At 48.2% G+C, this 20,886-nt stretch overlaps 1 protein-coding gene across 1 annotated transcript in view; it reads left to right on the plus strand.

Moving 5' to 3' along the window:
• The first annotated feature begins 12,325 nt into the window (after positions 1–12,325).
• Positions 12,326–20,886, plus strand: part of rab3da (RAB3D, member RAS oncogene family, a) — a 56,367-nt gene continuing 47,806 nt past the window's right edge. Inside the window, exon 1 of the mRNA XM_060855314.1 lies at positions 12,326–12,421. The gene's annotated coding sequence lies outside the window, so the exon portion shown is untranslated. The remainder of the gene's footprint in view (positions 12,422–20,886) is intronic.

Raw genomic sequence — 20,886 nt, forward strand, 5'->3', positions numbered from 1 at the left:
GTCCGACTCCAAAGGCTTGAATGCAGAGGCAGTGCTGACGGAGTGCAGCACTGTCAAAGGTGTCATCTTTCAGATGAAGCTGCTATTGGCTCTGTAAAGAGGATGCAAAGGCTCCCACGGTCATTCTCAGAGCAAGATTGTTGTGGAGGTTCAGTTTTGTTCGTGATGTCACTGTCCGAACTGCGCAGTCTTACTATTGATTACAGAAGCACGCAACCGGTGCCTCACAACCTGATCAACTGCAGGTTGATGCGGAGAGCTCTTGTGATGGAGTGGGTAGCATCCCTGTCTCTGCACCAAAAGCTCTGGGTTCAAGTGTCACTGTAGGCTTTAGTGGCCAAGGAAGAGGCATTTGTAACTCAGCCTGATTGGTTGTGTATCAACCTGCAGATATTTCCAACACGGGCCAACGGCAGGCAGTAAACTCAGGGAGGGTGCTTGGCCAGCTACCTGATAGAATGAATGTTTGTAGCCTCCACCTTCAGAATCCAGGTGATCGTGTGAAAAGTGCATGTTGCCCTGAGGAAACTGTGTCCTACAGCCATAGCAAATAGTGTGGTCGTGTCGCTCCCTGGTGGCTGCAGCCTCTCACTGCAGTAGCAGGATTAGAATTTTTCAGATTTTTCTTGTCCCTAGTTGTTGTCTTGTCCTCAGGGATTGCTTTAACTTTTCACTCTATCCGTCCTCCCAAACTGCATGCTTGCTCTCTCTCTCTCTCAGGGAAATCAGATAATGATCCTCAGTTGTGAAGGGATATGGATGTTTGCGATAAGCTGTGAAACAACAATGAGATTTGAAGTATTGTTCTAATGTCGCATGCAGTAGAGATAAAAGAATTCCTATAAAGTGCAATAACTTGCAACTGCTGAAAATGGTGATTTGAAATGGATAGGGTTAATGCTTCTGTTCATAGCTATACAGAATCCACCTTACTAAACATGAAATCTTCATTGCTCTTTTAAAATTATGATTAACATCATAATCACCTCTAGAGCCTTAGATTTATGGTGTCCACCAGTCTGAATCCAAACTGCAAATAGAGTTATAATGTTAGACAGCACGGAAACAGACCTTTCAGTCCACACCCACCATAATCCCAAACTAAACTAGTCCCTAAATTGTAACATTTAAGAGGCATCTGGATGGGTATGTGAATAGGAAGGGTTTGGAGGGATACGGAATGGGTGCTGGCAGGTGGGTCTAGATTGGGTTGGAATATCTGGTCAGCATGGACGGGTTGGACCGAAGGGTCTGTTTCCATGCTGTACATCTCTAAGACTCTAAGACACCTGCCTGTGCTTGGCGCATACCCCACAAACATTTCCTATTCATGTCCCGATCATTTAAATGTTGTAACTATACCTCTGGAAGATCTTTTCGCACACGCACCACTCTCTGTATAAAGGAATTGCCCCTCATGTCCTTTTTAGATCTTTCTCCTCACTCCTTAAAAACTATGCTCCTAGCCTTGAAATCCCCCACCGTAGGTAAAAGACCCCTGCCATTTATCTTATCTATATCCCTCACGATTTTATAAACCCTAGAGGGTCATCCCTCAACCTCCCAAGTTTCGGTCTCTCTTTATGTCTGAAACCAGGGCAGGAGCCAGGTAATTTGGGCACAGGCTAAACTGGAACGCTCTGCGTTGTATATGTTTCAGGTGGTAACCCTGGCTCTTGTAATGGGGATGGGCACTGCCTGTGTTCCCATCACTTTAACATGTGGCCGGTGAATGTACTTTGTGTTTGGACAATGGAAAGCCCTTTGAGTGGAATCTCGGCTCCCTCCCTGCCATCACGTAGTCTTGCTTTGTGAATTCCACACAGGTAATGGAAAATGGAAAGAATAATCACTTCATTGAGGCTGTGGTCAGGATAAAACGTGAAATCGTCCTGCTTTTAATTTCCCCGAAGGAAAAATGTTTTATTGTCAATAAAGCTCTTCTCTCTAAATCTCTCTGGTTGCTGTCCGCTTTCTTTGCTAATCTGAACAACACACGTTTCGGCTCTAGGTTTTAATCCGTTGATGGAAAGCCTGTGCTGGTGTCTGTAGCTAAGTGAATGAGAATGAGCAGGTGAGAGTGAAAAGACTGGAGGAGGTGGTAACCCTGGACTTTGCAATGGAGATGTGCACTGCATCTACTCCCATCACTGTAGCACATGACCAGTGGATGTGATCTATGTTCAGGAAAGGTGGTTTCCACACTGAAGGGACGAGACAGAATGGGTAGGGAGGATCTATACCCGCTGGCAGAGAGATCACTGACCAGAGAATGTACTGGTTCAAGATGGTTGACAAAATAACCAAAGGTGACACGAGGGCAGACATTTTTGTATGGCGCGGCCAGTGGGTCAGGGTCTGGGAGATGTTGCCCGAGAGTGTGATGGAAATGATCTTGGCTTTCAAAGGGCAGGTACTTGAAGGAAAGACTAAAGGTTGGCGGGGCTACGGGGAAAGGGCCAGGATTTGGCATGAGCTAAATTGGCCTCGAAGGGAGACAGTACAGGCTTGATGGGCTGAATGTCCTCTAAAATAACTCCACAAAGGCCGGCATCCCATCACCACGTCCCCCATCATTTACATGTACATAGTACCTGACACTGGGTCCAGCTTCCTCAGAGGGAGGAGAACCTTTGACCCTCCTGTTCTTTTTTTTTGACTCTATTTTTTTCTTTTTTTTCTTCTACACCAGCGCCTAACTGCTGTAAAGCTTATGTATTCCCCCCCCCCAGCACCCATGGTGTGTATGTGCAGATGTGAGACATAGTGAAAGACACAAGGTGCATGAATCTTTATTCAGTTTCCACACCCAATACACACGTGGTCCATGGACTCCACAGCGCCACAGAACAAGCAGTTGGGCTGGGAGTCCGTGAACCACCGCAATCTGCGGTTGCAGGGGACCACTGCGTGCAGCACCCTCCACCCCAGATCCCCGAGAGAAAGGGGGAGGACTCCCGCGTAGAGACTCCGCCACTGGGAAACCCTTCTGTTTTTTTTTCTTTAGAGTCCTTGCACATGTGCACACCCTCTCACTGATCCAGCACTCAAGTCAAGGGAAAACACCTGAGTGGTCCAGTGACAAGCAGCGTCCTTCACATCAAAGGGCAATGTTAACACTCCTATTCTTTTTTTTCTTTTTTTTTCCCTGTTTATTTCTTTTTTTTATCTCGTGTTTTTTTTTAATTTCCCCCACACTACCGCCTAACTGCAGTAGTGCTTACTTTTTTTCCCCAGCACCCATAGTGTGTGTGTGCAGGTGTGAGACACAGTGAGAGACACAAAGTGTGCAAATCTTTATTCAATATCCACCACCAGGAAAAATAGGAAAACACCCGAGTGGCCAGTGACAAGCAGTGCCCTTCACATCAAAGGGCAATGCTGTGTGATCAAACAGTGAAGGGGAGGGCAGGGACTAAATTAAAATAGCGTTGGAGGGGGAAATGATGCACTCCACTCCCTGCGGCGCCCACCTCTCCCTGAACAACTCCAAGGTGTTGGTGGATACCGCGTGCTCCTTCTCCAAGGACACCCGGGTCCTAACGTAACCGCGGAAGAGGGGCAGGCAGTCGGCCCTAACGACCCCCTCCACGGCCCGCTGCCTGGACCTGTTTACGGCCAGTTTGGCCAGGCCCAGGAGCAGACCCACGAGGAGGTCTTCAGACCTGCCCTCCCTCCTCCGCACCGGGTGCCCGAAGATCAGGAGCGTGGGACTGAAGTGCAACTAAAAGCAGCGGAGAAGGTTTTTGAGGAAATCAAAAAGAGAGTGCAAACATCCACACCCAACATACACAGGGTCCACGGACTCCACAGCACCACAGAACAAGCAGTTGGGCTGGGAGTCCGTGAACCACCGCAATCTGCGGTTGCAGGGGACTGCTGCGTGCAGCACCCTCCACCCCAGATCCCCGAGAGAAAGGGGGAGGACTCCAACGTAGAGAGCCCTCCACTGGGAAACCCTCCTGTTCTTATCTGTCAGCCTGATTGGACCGGGTTAACAGCCCCAGTTATATGGAGCTTATGTTCTGAGGTCCATTCAGCTGACCTTATTACAATCTACATCCCTTTCCCTCTGAGTCCGGGGAGCTAGGCCTGTTCTTTTGCTTGTAGCCTCCCCTGGGATGTTTTTGCACTGGGCCCAGTTCCTCTGGATCAGCCTTGGATTTCTGGCGAGTGCTAGACAGTAGCTCGCTTCTTGTTTGTGGAACATCTCGGAAGAAATTCATCCTCTTCTTCAGGCAGCAAAGGCATCGAGGCTACAACATCCGCCATGTCTATCTCAGATTGCGAGGTTTCTTCGATGGAAGGGGAGGACCCGTGGGTTCCGACAGCCTTCTGGCTATTCTGAGGGTCCGGGTATGTTTTCCTTCTCTCCCGTTTGGAAGTTGGCAGCTTTCGTGTGGTACATTTGCCTGTTTAGGATTGCCTCACCCACCCAAACTTTGTGTGTGTCATGGGACCTGACCTGGTATCGACCATGCCTTGTACCCATGAGGGCCTTTTCCATGGTTTCAGCATGGAACTTGGTCCCCTGAAGTAAGGGGTCTCTCTTGCTTAGCGGAGTCTTGTGCCTAGCATTGGTGTTTCTGATGACATTTCACCCTCCCCCAGGTCTGGGAAGATTAGATTTAACTGAGTGAGGACTGTTCTCCCCATTAGCAACTCTGCTGGGGATATCAGTGTATGAAAGGGTAGCCCGACAATCAAATAGGAACCGGGACAGTTTGGTATCTAGTGAAGCTGTAGGCTGTTTCCTTAGGCCTGCCTTTAAAGTTTGGACTGTTCTTCTGCCAGATCATTAGACAATGGATGGTATGGAGAGCTGTCCTTATATGCCGAATGCCACTCAACGTCAGGAAATACTCCAATTCCCTGCTGGTAAATAATGGCCCAATGTCTCTGACCAACACTTCCAGGAGCCTGTGTATTGCAAAAGATGCTCAAAGATTTTCTTTCACTGTCCCTGTGTTTGACAAATGAACTCTGTGCACCTCCTCCCACTTTGAGTGAGCATCCACAATGACTAAGAACGTTGAGCTCATGAAACAGTCTCTGTTCAGTCGACATGTAACTGCGGCCAGGGCTTACCTGGCCACCTCCATGAATGTGGGGGAGCTGCTGGCGGTAATTTTGGTCCTTGTTGGCGCTCTGGGCACTGCCCCTCAAATGCGGCTGTGTCTGCATCCAATTCTAGTCACCAGGCATACCTTCTCGCCAACATGGTTGTTTTTGGAAACCCCTTGATGACCCTGGCGATAGCCTTTGCTTGGTACAATTGCTCTTGCTCCCCACAATGAAATGGCGTCCTCTCCGGTGGAGTGGTCTCACTGGGTCCGGACAGGTCTCAGTTCTGGTTGTGACAGCCCTTCGGTGTCCCCCATCACCACCAGCTGGTTTGCCAGGGTGTGACCTTTTGGTGTCCACGGTCTGATATTGTCAGCAGTGACCAGAAGGGTGTCCAGAAAGTTTACAACCAGAATGGACTCATCCACTGGGGGCACCACTGCTGATGTATCTGCCAATGGGAGGCAGCTCAAGGCATCCTTGCTGCTTGCCCTCCGGGACAGTGTTCCAATTTGTGTGCACTTAGAATGAGAGCCTACTGCTAAATATGACCTGACGCTAAGGGTGGCATGGCCTTGTCCTCTTTGAGTTGCCCTGGTAGGGGTTTGGGGTCTGTTATTGTTACATCCTTAAAGGCATTGATGGAATCTTCTCACGCCAAAGATGGCCGCCAAACCTTCCCTCTCTACCTTGACGGTTTTGCTCTCTGCATCAACCAAAGTCCGGGAAGCAAACGCGATTGGGCGTTCCTCTCCATTGGGCCAGCTGTGAGTCAACACTACCCCGAGACCATGTGGGGAGGCATTGCATGTCAGCACCAGGTCATGCTTGGGATCATAGCGTACCAACACCCTGAATGGCGATAGCTGCTGCTTCACTTCCTGGAAGGCTACCTCTTGGCTACGAGACCATTTCCAGGCTGACCCTTTTTTCAACAGCAGCTGGAGGCCAGGTCACATATGATAATAATAATTTCCATAATAATTCATCAACCCAAGGAAAAATCTAAGTTCTGCTACAGATATGGGAGCACCTTTGATTATTCTCACTTTAGCTTCCAATGGGTGTAACCCGGTCTTATTAACTCTGTAGCTGAAATAGGTCACTTGGGGTGCCTGGAACACACGTTTTTTCCCTTTTCAGGCATACGCCCCCCCCATGAAGAAACAACTAAGGACTATATCCAAGTCCTCTAAATGCTCCTTATTGGTCCTCCTGGTTGTTAGCATGTAATGGAGATAATTGGCAACTTGGGGGTAGACCTTGTAAAATGTTCTCCATCATCCACAGAAAAATGGCACAGGCTGATGATACCCCAGCTGGCAGACTGGTACAAACCCTAATGGGCAGTACTTGTAGCATATTTCTGGGAATCCTCACCTAACTGCAATTGCAGGCACGCGTGGCTCATGTCCAACTTTGTGAAGGACAGTCCCCTCTGCCAACTTTGCATTTAAATCCTCTATGCGAGGGATTGGGTTATTTAACCAGCTGCAAAAAAACAATTTACCATTTCTTTAGAGTCCCCACAAAGGCGAACCGGCCCATTAGGCATCACAATCGATATGATTGGTGCTACCCATTCCATAGACTGGACTGGTTTGATGATCCCTTCGCTTTCCCGTCTTCTGATTTCTGGCTCTACTTTTGCCCAGAAGGCAAATGGCACTGAGCGGGTCTTGCAGAATCGTGCAACTACTTCCTGGTCAGCATGCAAGGTGGCTCCTTTTATAGTCCTGAGACCATCCTGAAAAACCTCCAGGTATTTAATGAGGACTTCACTCACTTTTCTAACGGTGACCCAATCGAGGTGAATCTTTCTCAACCCGTTTCTCTCCATCAGACTTGGGATTGAGTCTTTCATCACAATCAGTGGTAACTGAACCAGCTGCTTTGCATAAGAAACCGGGACTGAAGTTGTATCCTTAATCTGTAATGGTTCCTCGGTATGGGTTCTCAGTCGAGTCGGCTTGGATTAGAAAGAAAATGTTAACTGTTTGGCTGTTGCTTGGCTTTGTTTTGGGGTTTTGCAGCAGGCTGATCTAGAGCCCCCCGTGTTCAGGATATGTCCTGAGGGAGACTGTGCAATTGCCTTAACTCACATGGTGTCCCCCAAGCTCATTCAGACTGGTGAAGGTGTCTCCCCTTAATTGAAATACCCTACAACTCATACGCTCCACTTGTTGGTGAAGCCAGTGGTAGTGCCTGTTGAAGTCCAATTGGGCTTCAGCTAGTAGGCACTTTTCCAGAGTAACATCATTAAACCCACTTGTTAGATTTCAGACTAGATTCCCTACAGTGTGCAAACAGGCCCTTCGGCCCAACCAGTCCACACCGACCCACCGAAGAGTAACCCACCCAGACCCGTTTCTCTCTGACTAATGCACCTAATACTATGGACAATTTAGCATGGCCAATTCACCTGGCCTGCACATCTTTGGACTGTGGGAGGAAACCAGAGCAAACCCACACAGACACGGGGAGAATGTGCAAACTCCACACAGACAGTTGCCTGAGGCTGGAATCGAACCTGGGACACTGGTGCTGTGAAGCAGCAGTGCTAACAACAGAGCCACCATGCCGCCCTATTGCTACTGAAATAACTCTACAGAGGCTGGTATCCCATCATCCTTAATTACACACTCATAGTGCATGACACTGACCCAGTTTCCCCAGAGCCAGCTCTCAGAGTGACTCTCCTGTTTGTTTTTTCTTTGCTTTTTTTTCTTTCTTTTTTACCGTGTGTGTGTGCAGGTGTGAGATATTGAAAGACACAAGGTGTACAAATCTTTATTCAGTTTCCACCACCAGGAAGAAAGGAAACATCCAAAGTGGCCAGTGATAAGCAGTGCCCTTCTTAGAGGGCAACTCTCCTGTGTATAGCTGTCAGCCAGGGCTCCCTGATTGGAACACATGACCAGCCCCAATCAGCGAACTCCGATTCTATGAGGTGCCCCTGGCTGACCTCGTTACAATCAGTGCAGCCATCCTCCTCATGGCCTTTCATGTCCCCAGTCAGATGCAGGCTGCGGTCTGAATTGAATTAATGAGTCCACAGTACAGACCAAAGTTTTTGGTTTAACTGTTGTCTATTCTAGTGTTCATACTCCTCACATGCCCTCTCCTGGATAAGTCAGTCTTCAGACGTTGTCTGATGCTATCCTGGTGGAAAAGACCAGTAAAACTGGCGATTGATGCATACTGATCCCTGACTCATCTTGACTGTGCCAAAGCAAAGGCCCAGAAAAGGCTAGGCACTGTTCCCAAGTTTTGCTGTTTTTCTAAATTGCTTTTCTCCCCCTCTGGTATGGGAGCCCTGTGTCATTCTTGGGTATAAGGCAATAGCACAGGGGAAACGGAGGTGGAGGTCCTAAGGTGCGGTGGTAGCATCCCTACCTCATGGCCAGAAGCTCTGAGTTCGAGTCCCACTCCAGGATGCATTTGTTGTGGAAGACGTGGTTGTGCAATGGCCGAGTGGCTTCATTCATTCATTGGTCGGTGGTCTCTCGCAGATGAGGACGACTCTCAGGGTGAGTTTTGGAGGGCTTTACAGTCCCATGTGGTTACCACAGGCTCTGGTACACTTGGAGCAGAAGGTGGTCATGGGAAGGAATGGATGGATCATTGGTAGGGACAGCGCACCCCTTGTCCTGTTCCCCCCACCCCCTCTCCCAGTTTCCTCTATTTCCCAGACGGTAAGTCTCATGTTGGCACCTTCAAGGATGCTGCTCCTCCACTTTGGAACGCTCTTGAGCCAGTGATGCCCAGGTGTCAGTGGGAATGCCGCACTTTGCCCAGTGAGGCCTTGAGGGTATCCCTAAAGCACTTCCTCTGCCCAACCTGGGTCTTGCCTGCTGCTTTTGAGCCGGGATTAGAGCACATGCTCAGGGGGTCTTATGTCGGTCAAGGGGACGGAGTGCGCAGCCGATCGGAAGTGGGAGGAGGGGTCAGTCAGTGCTGGCGATGTTGGCCTGGTCGTTGGTGTGTTCATCTTCCCAGAGGATTCACAGGATCTTGCACAGACAGCGGTGGGGCTACTGCTCCAGTACCACCAGGCGGATTGACCATCAGCTGGCAAACCCTTCCCACTAAAAGAGGGAGAGTCTACTGGTCAGCCATCCTGCAGAAGCCGATGGCTAACCACTGAGCCACCATGCTGCCACTGTTGCCACTGAAATAACTCTACAGAGGGTGGTATCCCGCAGAAGTGAGGTAAATGAACCCCAAGTCAGGCTCCTGGGAGTTGTCGCAGCACTTCACATTTTACTCACTAGATGGCGGAATTGCTTAACAGGACAGATCCCTTTACCACTGTCAGTGAGGAATGTGGGATTTTTTCACTGAGGTAAAAAGGAAGATTCCATCTTCAAATCTAATAAAAAATGTTGCATTTTAAAACCGTGTTAGAATTTATATCAAAGGAAGTGACTTTGTCCAACTGTGCTGGTTATTTGGAGAAGCTACAGTATCCCATCAGTCTTAACTCTCCTGCTGGTTCCCCGTAATCCAATCAATTATTCATCTTCCAGTTCATTTCCTCATTGATATTGTAGTCATTTGTGTTGTTTATGCAGTGCCTTTTAAATCTCAGGAATTCCTAAAAAGTTTGATGTATTGTTTAAAGTTTCGGCCCATATTGTAGTGCGGGTAACACAGAACCCAGTTTGCACATGGCATGTTCCTCAAGAGTTGACCAGGTGGTAATGACTAGTTATTGGTTGATTATTGGTCCAGGGCACTGGGGAGAACTGGTGGGAACCACTCTAGCTTTTATCTTGTACTAACATCTACCCGAGGGGAGCAAACAGAGGCTCAGTTTACCAGCTCATCTGAAAGGGAGGCACTCTGGCAGGTAGAAGGTGGACGTTCAAACCGTTTGGAACTGAGGAAGTTCACAGTCAGAGGATTGGAGAGGGTCGCCGAGGACGCAATGGTTTGCAAGAGTCTCTGTACTCCACCCCCAAAGGGATGGTTCTGTTGAAGAAGCTGATCCATCCATAGGGCGGCACGGTGGCTCAGTGGTTAGCACTGCTGCCTCACAGCGCCAATTCCACCCTCGGGCGACTGTCTGTGTGGAGTTTGCACATTCTGCCCATGTCTGCGTGGGTTTCCTCCAGGGTACTCCTCTGGGCTGAGCAGCAATTGTCTCTGTGCAGAGGTGTTTTGCATTGCAAATAGCCAACACTACACCTGATCTCCAAGTAACTAAGACGAATGTAATCTACAGTGCAAAAGAAGCCCTTTGGCCCATCGAGACTGTACTAATCCCACTTTCCAGTACTAGCCTTGAATGCTCTGATATTCCAACTGTTTGTGCATTCCCTGACCTTTTAAAGATTTTGAGGTTCCCTGCTCTCTGGGTGAAAATTATTTTCCACAAATCCTTTCAAAATCTCCTGCCCTTTCACTTTAAAATAATGAGCCCCATCCCAGCTTGGTGGGCGGCACGGTGGCTCAGTGGTTAGCACTGCTGCCTCACAACGCTAGGGACCCAGGTTCGATTCCAGCCTCGGGTGACTGCCTGGGTGGAGGTTGCACGTTCTCCCCGTGTCTGTGCGGGTTTCCTCCAGGTGCTCTGGTTTCCTCCCACAATCCGGTGGGTCGGCCGTGGGAAATTGTCCATAGTGTGGATTAGCCATGGAAATGCAGGCTGACAGGAATGGGGGTAGGTCTGAGTGAGATGCTCTTCAGAGGGGCAGTGTGGGTTCCATTGACTAAATGACCTACTTCCACACTATAGGGGATTTTATGATTCTATTGACCCTTCAACTAAAGGCCACAGCTGTTTCCTATCCACCCTGTCCATATCCCTCATACTCTTATGCATCTCAATCAGGTCAGCTATCACTCAACCTTCTCTACTTGAAAGAAATTAATCTTTGGTTAGCACTGATGCCTCATAGCGCCAGGGACCCAGGTTCAATTCCAGCCTCAGGTGACTGTCTGTGTGGAGTTTGCACATTCTCCCCGTGTCTGTGTGGGATTCCTCTGGGTGGTCCGGCTTCCTCCCACAGTCCAAAGATGTGCAGGTTGGGGTGGATTGGCCGTGCTAAATTGCCCATAGTGTTAGGTGCATTAGTCAGGGGGAAATGTAGGGGAACGGGTGGGTTACTTTTCGGATGGTCAGTGTGGAGTCATTGTGGCCAAATGGTCTGTTTTCCATATTGTAGGGAATCTAACCTTAGAAAGAACTGAGCCTATCCATCCTCTCTTCATTGCGAAAATACTCCAACCCAGGTTCCAAAGATCTGCAGAACAAGCAAGATGGAATACTGCTCCAAAGTGGTCTCACAGAGGAAAGAAAAACACTTACATTTCAAACCCTTTGAATTCTTGTAACCGATCTGTTCCTTTTTAAGTCTGTAAGTTAGCTCGCTGAGCTGGATGGTTTGTTTTCAGATGTTTCGTCACCATACCCGGTAACATCATCAGTGAGAGTCCCACGTTCGTTCATGAGTGTTGACATGAGTGCAAGGGCGTTACTGGATTTTTAACAAAGCAGCAGACTTTCCATTGATATAACATCGCTAACACGTTTAACACTGAGCCAGAGGTGTGGAGGGGTTGTCTAATGAGCAATGGTCAAACAGGTTGGGACCCTGGAGTTTAGAAGATTGAGAGGTGATCTCGTTGAAACATGTTGGATTTTTAAGGGGCTTGACGGGGTCAATGCTGAGAGGAGGTTTCTCCTCATGGGAGAGTCTGGGATAGAGGGGCATAGTCTCAGAATAAAGGGGTGCCACTGAGATGAGGATGAATTTCTTCCCTCAGGGGGTTGTGAGTCTTTGGAACACCTTGCCCCAGAGAGGTGTGGGGGTCAGAAACCTTGTATGAATTTATGATTGAGTTGGATAGTTTCTTGGTCAGTTGGGGAATGGGTCGGAAATGACCAAGCAACTGTGATCCTCTTGAATAGGGGTGGAGATTGGTTGGGCTACTCCAGTTCCGATTTCTGATGGTCACATATTAGGATAGGTGGCCAATTGCTTGGGTAAAGAGGCTGTTTTCAAGAGAAAGACGGAGGTCTAGCTTAGGAAGGGGAGTTCTGGAGTTAAGATAGGATTGAACATGAGCAAACATTTCTGATCCCGTTTTGTAATTTTCACAGGAATTCCCTGCACAGTAGTAATGTCCCTCTATCGATTGATCTGTAAGTGGCTGTGTATCTCTGAATGTGTGTGTGTGTGTTTTCTTGTTGGGTGGATGATGGTGGAGCTTGATTGCTGCGGTCTGGTGTTGTATCAGTCTCTCTCTCTCACACACACACACACACCTTCCCTCCCTCCCTTGTGTGTGCAGATCCGGGTAGATTGAGTCTCCAGTTCCCAGTCAGGGGAAAGACGGACACATAGACAAGGTAAGGAACACTCTGCAGTTTGCCCCGTCGGTTCCATTAGCCGCAGCAATGCCTCTTTACAAAGTTCTGCAACTCGATAATCCCCATGGGCGCGGTGGAAATAATTTTTTTAATCGAGAAATTTGCTTACAAGGTTGTTTAAATCGAGACAGCTGATTAGCAAGGGGATGGGAGATGGTAAATATTTAACATGCATTTGTAATGAGTACATCATAAGACTTTGAAATATCGAATTTCCAATTGGGGATTCCATTTTGCTGTTTCATCGGAGACTTTTGATGTGATTTTAATTTGGTTAAGTGAAGTTTATCTGCACAAGACTGGGTGTTGTTTTAACAAGATGTACATTTTAATTTCTGTTAAGTTCACTTTTATTTTGAAAGGGTACTCAGCAGGGGGCTATGGACCTGCACCTCCCCACCATGGTGTTGTGCTTGTTATTGTTAGAATGGGTATTTAAGGGGGTGTAAGGGTGCTGAAGGGGTATTTACCTGGAACATCAGCAGCTGTTAGTGAGGGTGGCGCTACGCCTTGTTCCGGAGCCTCGCCCCATCAGCCTTTTAACCCTCCCTAGGAACACGCTCAGTCCCACTCCGCTGGGGAACACGGTCTACCCAAGGAGTTCTCTCACTCCCCTCCCCTCCTCTGGGGCTTATTCCGGGGTGGGGGCATCTTAAACATCCAAAATCAGCTGGCAATAGAGTGGCTGAATGGTGACAGGTTACAGGCAGAGGACTGTGTAGGCAGCTGCAGGTTGGGGAGAGGCGTCCAGGGGGAATGGGGAGGGGGGGGAGGGAATGGGGGGGGGGGGAGGGGAAGGGGGGGTGGGAATGGGGAGGGCGTGGAAGGGGGGGGGAATGGGGAGGAGGGTGGACAAGGGGGTAACTGGGGAGAAATGGGGAGGAGGGTGGGGAAGGGGGTAAATGAGGAGTAGGGTGGGGAAGAGGGTTGGACTGAAAGAGTAGGGGGAGAGAAACAGTTGGGAGGGATTTGTGGGCATGGAGGAAAATGCAGAGGGAAGGAGAAATTAAGATCGAGGAACTCAGTTGAGTTTCTTTCAAAATCCGGAGGGTGAATGGTGGTAGGTTGTCTAATCCCTACAGTGGGGGTAGTAGGCCATTCAGCCCATCGAGTCCATACCGACCCTCTGAAAAGCATTCCACCCAGACCCACCCTATAACCCTCCGTTTCCCATGGCCTACCCACCCAGCCTTGCACATCCCTGAACACTATAGGCAATTTCCCAAAGCCAGTCCACCAAAACCCGCACGTGTTTGGACTGTGGGAGGAAACCGGAGCAAACCCACGCAGACTCAGGGGAGACTGTGCAAACTCCACACAGGCGGTCGCCTGAGACTGGAATCGAACCCGGGTTCTGTGAGGCAGCAGTGTCAACCACTGAGCCACTGGAAAAACTCAAACAGAGGAATCTGATGCCCAGTTCCCATGAGCCCAGGGTGTGAAAATGAGTCGGTGAGATTGGGGAGGAAGGAGGAGAGGAGAAGATCACTTTGCACCTGCAGGGAATATCTGGGACCTGCCCAGTGTTCTGTGAATCCTGCCCAGTGACCGCCTCCTTGTCTACCGCTCTCGCTCTCTCTCGCTTGCTCTCCTTCATAAACTGCAGCTCCCTCAGACCAGTCTGCTCCAGATTGTCATAAATGTCTCCCACTGGCTTCCTAATTGGCCACCACCCTCAAACCCATGTTCATCAGAGTCATACACACACCCACACCCTCTTCACAATAGCCCTGCCCCATCACTACTTCCAGTCGGCAGACTATGAGTACAGCACCCTCCTTTCTATCTTTCTTCAGAAAGACGTTGTGGAACTTGAAAGGGTTCAGAAAAGATTGACAAGGATGCTGCCAGGGTTGGAGGATTTGAGCTATAAGGAGAGGCTGAACAGGCTGGGGCTGTTTTCCCTGGGGCGTGGGAGGCTGAGGGGTGATCTTATAGAGGTTTATAAGATCATGAGGGGCTTGGAAAGGATATATAGACCAAGTCTTTTCCCTGGCGTCGGGGAGTCCAGAACTAGAGAGCATAGGTTCAGGGAAAAATATAAAAGAGACCTAAGGGGCAACGTTTTCACACACACAGGGTGGTACGTGAATGGAATGAGCTGCCAGAGAAAGTGGTGGAGGCTGGTACAATTGCAACATTTAAAAGGGATTTGGATGGGTATATGAATAGGAAGGGTTTAAAGGGATACGCGCCAAATGCTGGCAGGTGGGCTAGATTGGGTTGGGATATCTGGTCAGCATGGACGGGTTGGACTGAAGGGTCTGTTTCCATGCTGTACATCTCTATGACTTTATGACTAATTGACTAACTCTGTTCCTGCCCCTCCTAGAGCTTGGGGCTACTCTGCACTGTTCCCTGCACTGGGTTCATTATTCAGTTATGAATGGCTCATTACTGAGCTGTGCTGTTGGGAGTGGTTTCCAAAGCTTTTCTGTCGCCCTGTTCCTGTTCCTGCTGCTCTTACTCAGCGGCCCTTTTAAACTCCGTCATTATCACACCCCGTACTCTGTCAGAAAAAAAGGGGGAGTTCAGGAGAGCTCCCCACAGTCTCAGCGAGAATGTCCTATGCACAAACTAAGGCAAATAAACAATGTTACATTTCCACAGCATGGTTCACAACTCCCAGGCATCCCCAAGTGGGATCAATGTTGTAAATCTGTAGTGTTACAGCAAGATCCCACAAGGTCCAATGGGGCTCCCGTGGAAGAGGCATACCAGACTCGAACCATTAACTCTTCTCCTCCCCCCCTCTCCCCCCTCCCCCTTCTCCTCCCCCCCCCCCCCCCCCCGCTCCCCCTCTCTCCGTCCCCCTCTCTCTCTCTCCGTCCCCCTCTCTCTCTGTGTCTCTACTGGGTGACCTGCTGAGTTTCTCCAGCATTTTCTGTTTTTATTTCAGTCTCCCAGCGCCTGCAGTATTTTTGCTTTCACAAGATCCTACCATTTGGCTTGAGAAACAAATTTCACTTTCTCAGCAAAGTGGAGGGAGAGAGAATGTTTGGCTGAAACATCAGCAAGAGCTCTCCTGCTTTTCCTCACCCACACACCACTGGGGGCGACAGGCCCGAGTGGACATGGTCTTGGTTCAAAGTCTGATTGGGACTACAACTGCGTTTCAGCTGGCCCCACACTCCCCTCCAAGTCTCACGGACTCCATTTGCACTCCTGGCCTTAAATGCAGAGGGAGTGGTTCAGTGCAGTTTTGGATGCATTGTCGATGGAAGACCCCATCTGCCTGATCCATCGGATAGTGCTGTGGGAGTAAAAGATCCCATGGCACTTAGTTTGAACAGCCATTGTCCCTGGTGTCTTGGCCAATATATTCCTCAGTCAAAAAGTGTGGCGCTGGAAAAGCACAGCGGGTCAGGCAGCTTCCGAGGCGCAGGAGACCCGGCGTTTCTGTATAAGCCCTTCCTTGGTTAACATCACCAAGCAAAGTATTATCTGCTGATGATCCCATTGCTGCTTTTTAATGGCTGTGGTGGTGTTGCGAGGCCAGTATTTGTTGTTCATTGCCATTTGCCTTTGAATGGTTTTCTAGACCGTTGTAGAGGGCAGTGAAGAGTCAGCTACATTGCTCTAGGGTCTGGAGGTCACATGTAGACCAAACCAGGTAAGGTCAGCAGACCTTTTCAAAAGAGCTCCTTTCCCAAAGAGCATTAGGATAGTGTTTTAAGCAACAAGTGACAATAACGTCCATAGCGAAGCCAACTCCAATTCTACATTGACTTCAAATCCCATCAGTTGCTTTCCCCCAGAGTATTGGTCCCAGCCTCTGGATTACTGGTCTAGTGACATTACCCCAGTGCCATCGTCCCCACAGACTGCATTACCACATTTTCTACATTACAACACTGATTATGCTTTAAAAATAATTTATTTGCTGTAAAGTACTTTGGGACATCAATAGGTTATCGTGCAAAGTGCTTTATAAATGCAAGTCTTTTCTTTTTCACTGTCGGAGCTGCAGTGGGGGTTCCTGCGCTGAACCCCTGTGATTCAGCGGCTGTGATGTAGGGACGGCAAGGGCAAACTGTGGGTGGGCTAAAGGTGGAGGAATTATTAGCTTTCAGTTGGCTTTACTCTCCTTTCCACTCACTGGTAATTAAAATGCTGCCTCTATCATGTCCCTTTCCCCAGTCCCCAAACCCATGGACTGGTTGGGATTGGAAGTGACACTCAACCCAACATAACCTGTCTTTTATAGTACCGTGTAGTTGCATGTAATCTAATTGTATCTGCATGTTCATAATCATGCCACTTTGTAATGGTAGTAAGACATGGTCTTGAAATGTTTGATTAGGCCCATATGGTGTTTCAAAAGTACCAATTTAGCTTTGTTCACAACAAAGAGATAGTTGTTGGAGCCAGGGAACTCGGATGAATTGAATCCACTCCCTAGCCTGGGGCTAGTGAAGTTAAATGGAACTCTGTGATGTTACCCTGGCAGAGATAATCCAGCTCAGCACAAAGTAAGGAGTGAGACAAAAGACCTTACCAGGCCTGTGTAAACGGTACCGTCAAACCACCAGGGGGAGGTACTTCGCAAACTCAGAAGAGGTGGCTCCTGATTGGATGGAACTTCCAAACATATGTTTTGTTGATTAGATGGGTTCAAACAACCTCATGATTGGCACCACGTTTATTCCCCCTTCCCCCTTGATTGGCAAAGCACAATATGAACTAGAATTTCACCTCAGACAGCACCTTCTAAACCCACAACCATCTAGAAGGACAAGGGCAGCAGATAAATGGGAGCACCACCCCCTGCGAGTTCCCCTCCGAGCCACTCACCATCCTGACTCGGGAATATATTGCCGTTCCTTCAGTGTGGCTGGGTCAAAATCTTGGAACTCCCTTCCCTCAGGCCATTGTGGGTCTGAGTGCGGCAGCTCACCACCTATCAACAGCTCCATCCCACAAGTGAATATCAGAAACATCCCACATCAAAGTGATTGTATTCCAGCAACATCAGTGCTTTGTAACGTTGCTCTCACGAGGCCAGAATGAAAACAATTCCCCCTTCCTTTCCGTTCTTCTTTCATGGGAGATGTGGAATTGCTGGCTGGGTTGTTTCCTGTCCTGAATGACCCATGAGTGCTGTGGTTAGCTTGGCCATTTCGCGGGGTAGTTAAGAATCAACGACCTTGCTGTGGATCGGGAGCCACATGTAGGTCAGACCAAATAAAGCTGGTAGATTTCCTTCCTTAAAGAGCAAATCAAATGTGTTCTTGCAACACAAAATGATGTTTCATACTCATCATTGTTAAGGCTAACTCTACACTTCAGATTTATTAATCAAATTTAAATTCCACCCACTATCCATGGTAAGATTTGAAACCATGCCCTCAGATCATTAGCCTGGGCCTCTAGATTTTGAATCCAGTAACGTTGCCATTATACCCTTTGACCTATGTGGGCGGCACGGTGGCACAGTGGTTAGCACTGCTGCCTCACAGCGCCAGAGACCCGGGTTCAATTCCCGACTCAGGCGACTGACTGTGTGGAGTTTGCATGTTCTCCCCGTGTCTGCGTGGGTTTCCTCTGGGTGCTCCGGTTTCCTCCCACAGTCCAAAGATGTGTGGATCAGGTGAAGTGGCCATGCTAAATTGCCCGTAGTGTCAGGTAAGGGGTAAATGTAGGGGTAGGGGAATAGGTGGGTTGCGCTTTGGCGGGTCGGTGTGGACTTGTTGGGCCGAAGGGCCTGTTTCCACACTAAGTAGTCTAATCAAATCTAATCTATCATCCTGGAGGGACCTGGACTGCTGGTGGTGCAACAAAACAAGCTTCTCAACTGTGGACTAAAACAGCGAGAATTATCATTAAACACGACCTATAAAAGCAAAAATCTGCAGATTCTGAAATCAGAAGGAAAGGGACTAAGTTGCTAGAAATACTCAGCAGCTCTGGCAGCATCCATGGAGCGGGAATGTGAATGTTCAGTGTTGGTTTTCTGAGATGTACACGAGTATTTTCCCCGATACAGAGAGCCAAGGACAAGCGGCCATAACTTTGGGGATAAAGGGGCATCCATTTGTCTCTAAGTTGGAGAAGAAATTTCTTCCCTCGAAGTTGTGAAATTTCTATCCTTCAGGGCAGTGGATTGAGAATGCTCAAGATTGAGATCCATAAACTGGACCAATAGGAGAATCATTTGGGGATCGGTGGGAAATGAATTCCAGAAGTGGATCAGTCACAGTCATCTGGGATGATGGAAGAGGCTTGAGGAACCAACTGGTTCTCATTTCTTACATTCTGACAATGAACCCAATTCACTGAGGGCAAGTGTAAACCGAATTGTCTGCTACCTGCGCTCAGTCTAATCGGGTGTGGAGATGCATGTTACAATGTGTAATTCGATGCAATGTATGAATTAGTAGATGCCAATAGTGCACAGTATTTTGAATTGTCGAGTCAGCGAAGTATTTGATTCAGGTAGCACTTAGCTTCTCGGAGAATGTGAGGAGTGCAGATGCTGGAGATCTGAGCTGAAAATGTGTTGCTGGAAAAGCGCAGCAGGTCAGGCAGCATCCAAGGAGCAGGAGAATCGAAGTTTCGGGCATGAGCCCTTCTTCAGGAATGAGGAAGGTGTGTCAAGCAGGGCTAAGATAAAAGGTAGGGAGGAGGGACTTGGGGGAGGGGCGTTGGAAATGCAATAGGTGGAAGGAGGTAAAATCCTTCTTGATTCTCCTGCTCCTTGGATGCTGCCTGACCTGCTGTGCTTTTCCAGCAACACATTTTTAGTACTTAGCTTCTCCCAGCTTTGTCTGTGAAAGAATATTTGACTCTCTCACTCTGTACCTGTCATCTCCATAAAGAATCGACATTTCGGGCATAAGCCCTTCTCCTGCTCCTCGGATGCTGCCTGGCCTGCTGCGTTTTTCCAGCACCTCTGTCCCATGGTAAAGTTCTGCAAACAGGGAGGCCAGTTGTCAATGGTAGCTAGTGTTAAACTCTGGTCCATTCTAAACCTTATGCTAACTATCTGTTCACTTGATGATGGAAACTTCTTGGTGCAGTTGAACCAACCAGAGGGCTGAATTGATTCAACATCATGAGTTAAATAAAAAAAAGGCTCCCATTCCCGTTCAGATGAAAGTATGCCACTGAGTCAGTTACCTCAGGTTTGTTTGCAGCTGACTCAGTCAGTGATGCTGATTTAAATGCAACTTTTGACAAGCAGCATTACTTAAAAACTATTTGCCTGTAACAGCGATGATTAATCTCTTAGTGCCTGGGTAATGAGACTTGCTCAGTGAGAGCACCTTTTTCTTTCAGCGAGTAACAAAATAGCAGTTACTCCTCAGTACTTCCGTTAGCCGGGAGGTGTTTTGGAGGGAATCCTGTGTTCAAGGCTCCATATGTTTTCAAATGCAATCTTTTACAAATATAAGCAGCTGTTTGGTGGGACAGAACCTGAGTATTGCTACATCAAAGCTGAAAATGTGTTGCTGGAAAAGCGCAGCAGGTCAGGCAGCATCTGCAGTCCTCACTTTTTCCTACTGCTACATCAAACCACGCTATCGAAGCTTTCCGTCTTGTACTCCATCCGGACAGAATTCCAGCAACATCAAATCTCAAAAGGAACAATCATTGATCCTTCACGATCCTGTTTGTAAATGACAGGGCCCTGTGTGTGTTTCCAGCACACACAACTGAGCCAAATCATGAGCCCAACTATGATAATCTTACATTGGCTGTTCGTGTGATTCTCAGCACCGTCTGAATTGTTTAGCAAGTGTTGTCCAATCACAACGCTATTGGATTCAATATTCTGAGTGATGACTGAGTTTGGTCAGTACTGCAGTTGTCACGTACAGCCAAAGAGAGATGATTAACCCGTCGATGAGACGTACAGACAAATATCTGGCATCATACTGGCACTGAAATTCATATACCACATGACTCCTTTGTGTGATTATTTTGGGTGCTGAGAATTGGCACAGTTATAAATGCTCCATTGTCCATTGTGTAGTCTTGTCATATTTCTTTTCAAAATCGCAAGGATTTAGTGACATTGGATGCAGTAATATCATGCTTTTTACATTATTGTTCCCAGACTGTTGCTAAGGATCTGTTTAATAGAATTGTGGACAACAGCTGATTCCGTTTCAGAAGAATAATGTATTGAGAAGAATAAAGTGGGCAGGGTCTTCATATTGTGGGACATGTGTTTTTAACATACGGTTTCTCTAAGTATTGCTACAACAAGACAACTGAGTCGGATTTAGGTGAATTTTAGGTGCCTCCTACATGGGATCTTTGAAAGATTTGGACAGTAACCTTTGTGTTTGACTTGGGTTAGGAGAAGAAGTGAATTCTATTTAAAAACAAGGAGCCTCAGAACCAACCCACATACCCATGTGAGAAGCTGACTAAATGAACATCTGTGTCCCCATCCTTCCCCAGAGTGGGAAGAGTCCAACTTTGGTCGCATTGTATTC

The sequence above is a fragment of the Hemiscyllium ocellatum genome, chromosome 45 (genome assembly GCF_020745735.1).
Source record: "Hemiscyllium ocellatum isolate sHemOce1 chromosome 45, sHemOce1.pat.X.cur, whole genome shotgun sequence".
In the NCBI taxonomy this organism is placed as follows: domain Eukaryota; kingdom Metazoa; phylum Chordata; class Chondrichthyes; order Orectolobiformes; family Hemiscylliidae; genus Hemiscyllium; species Hemiscyllium ocellatum.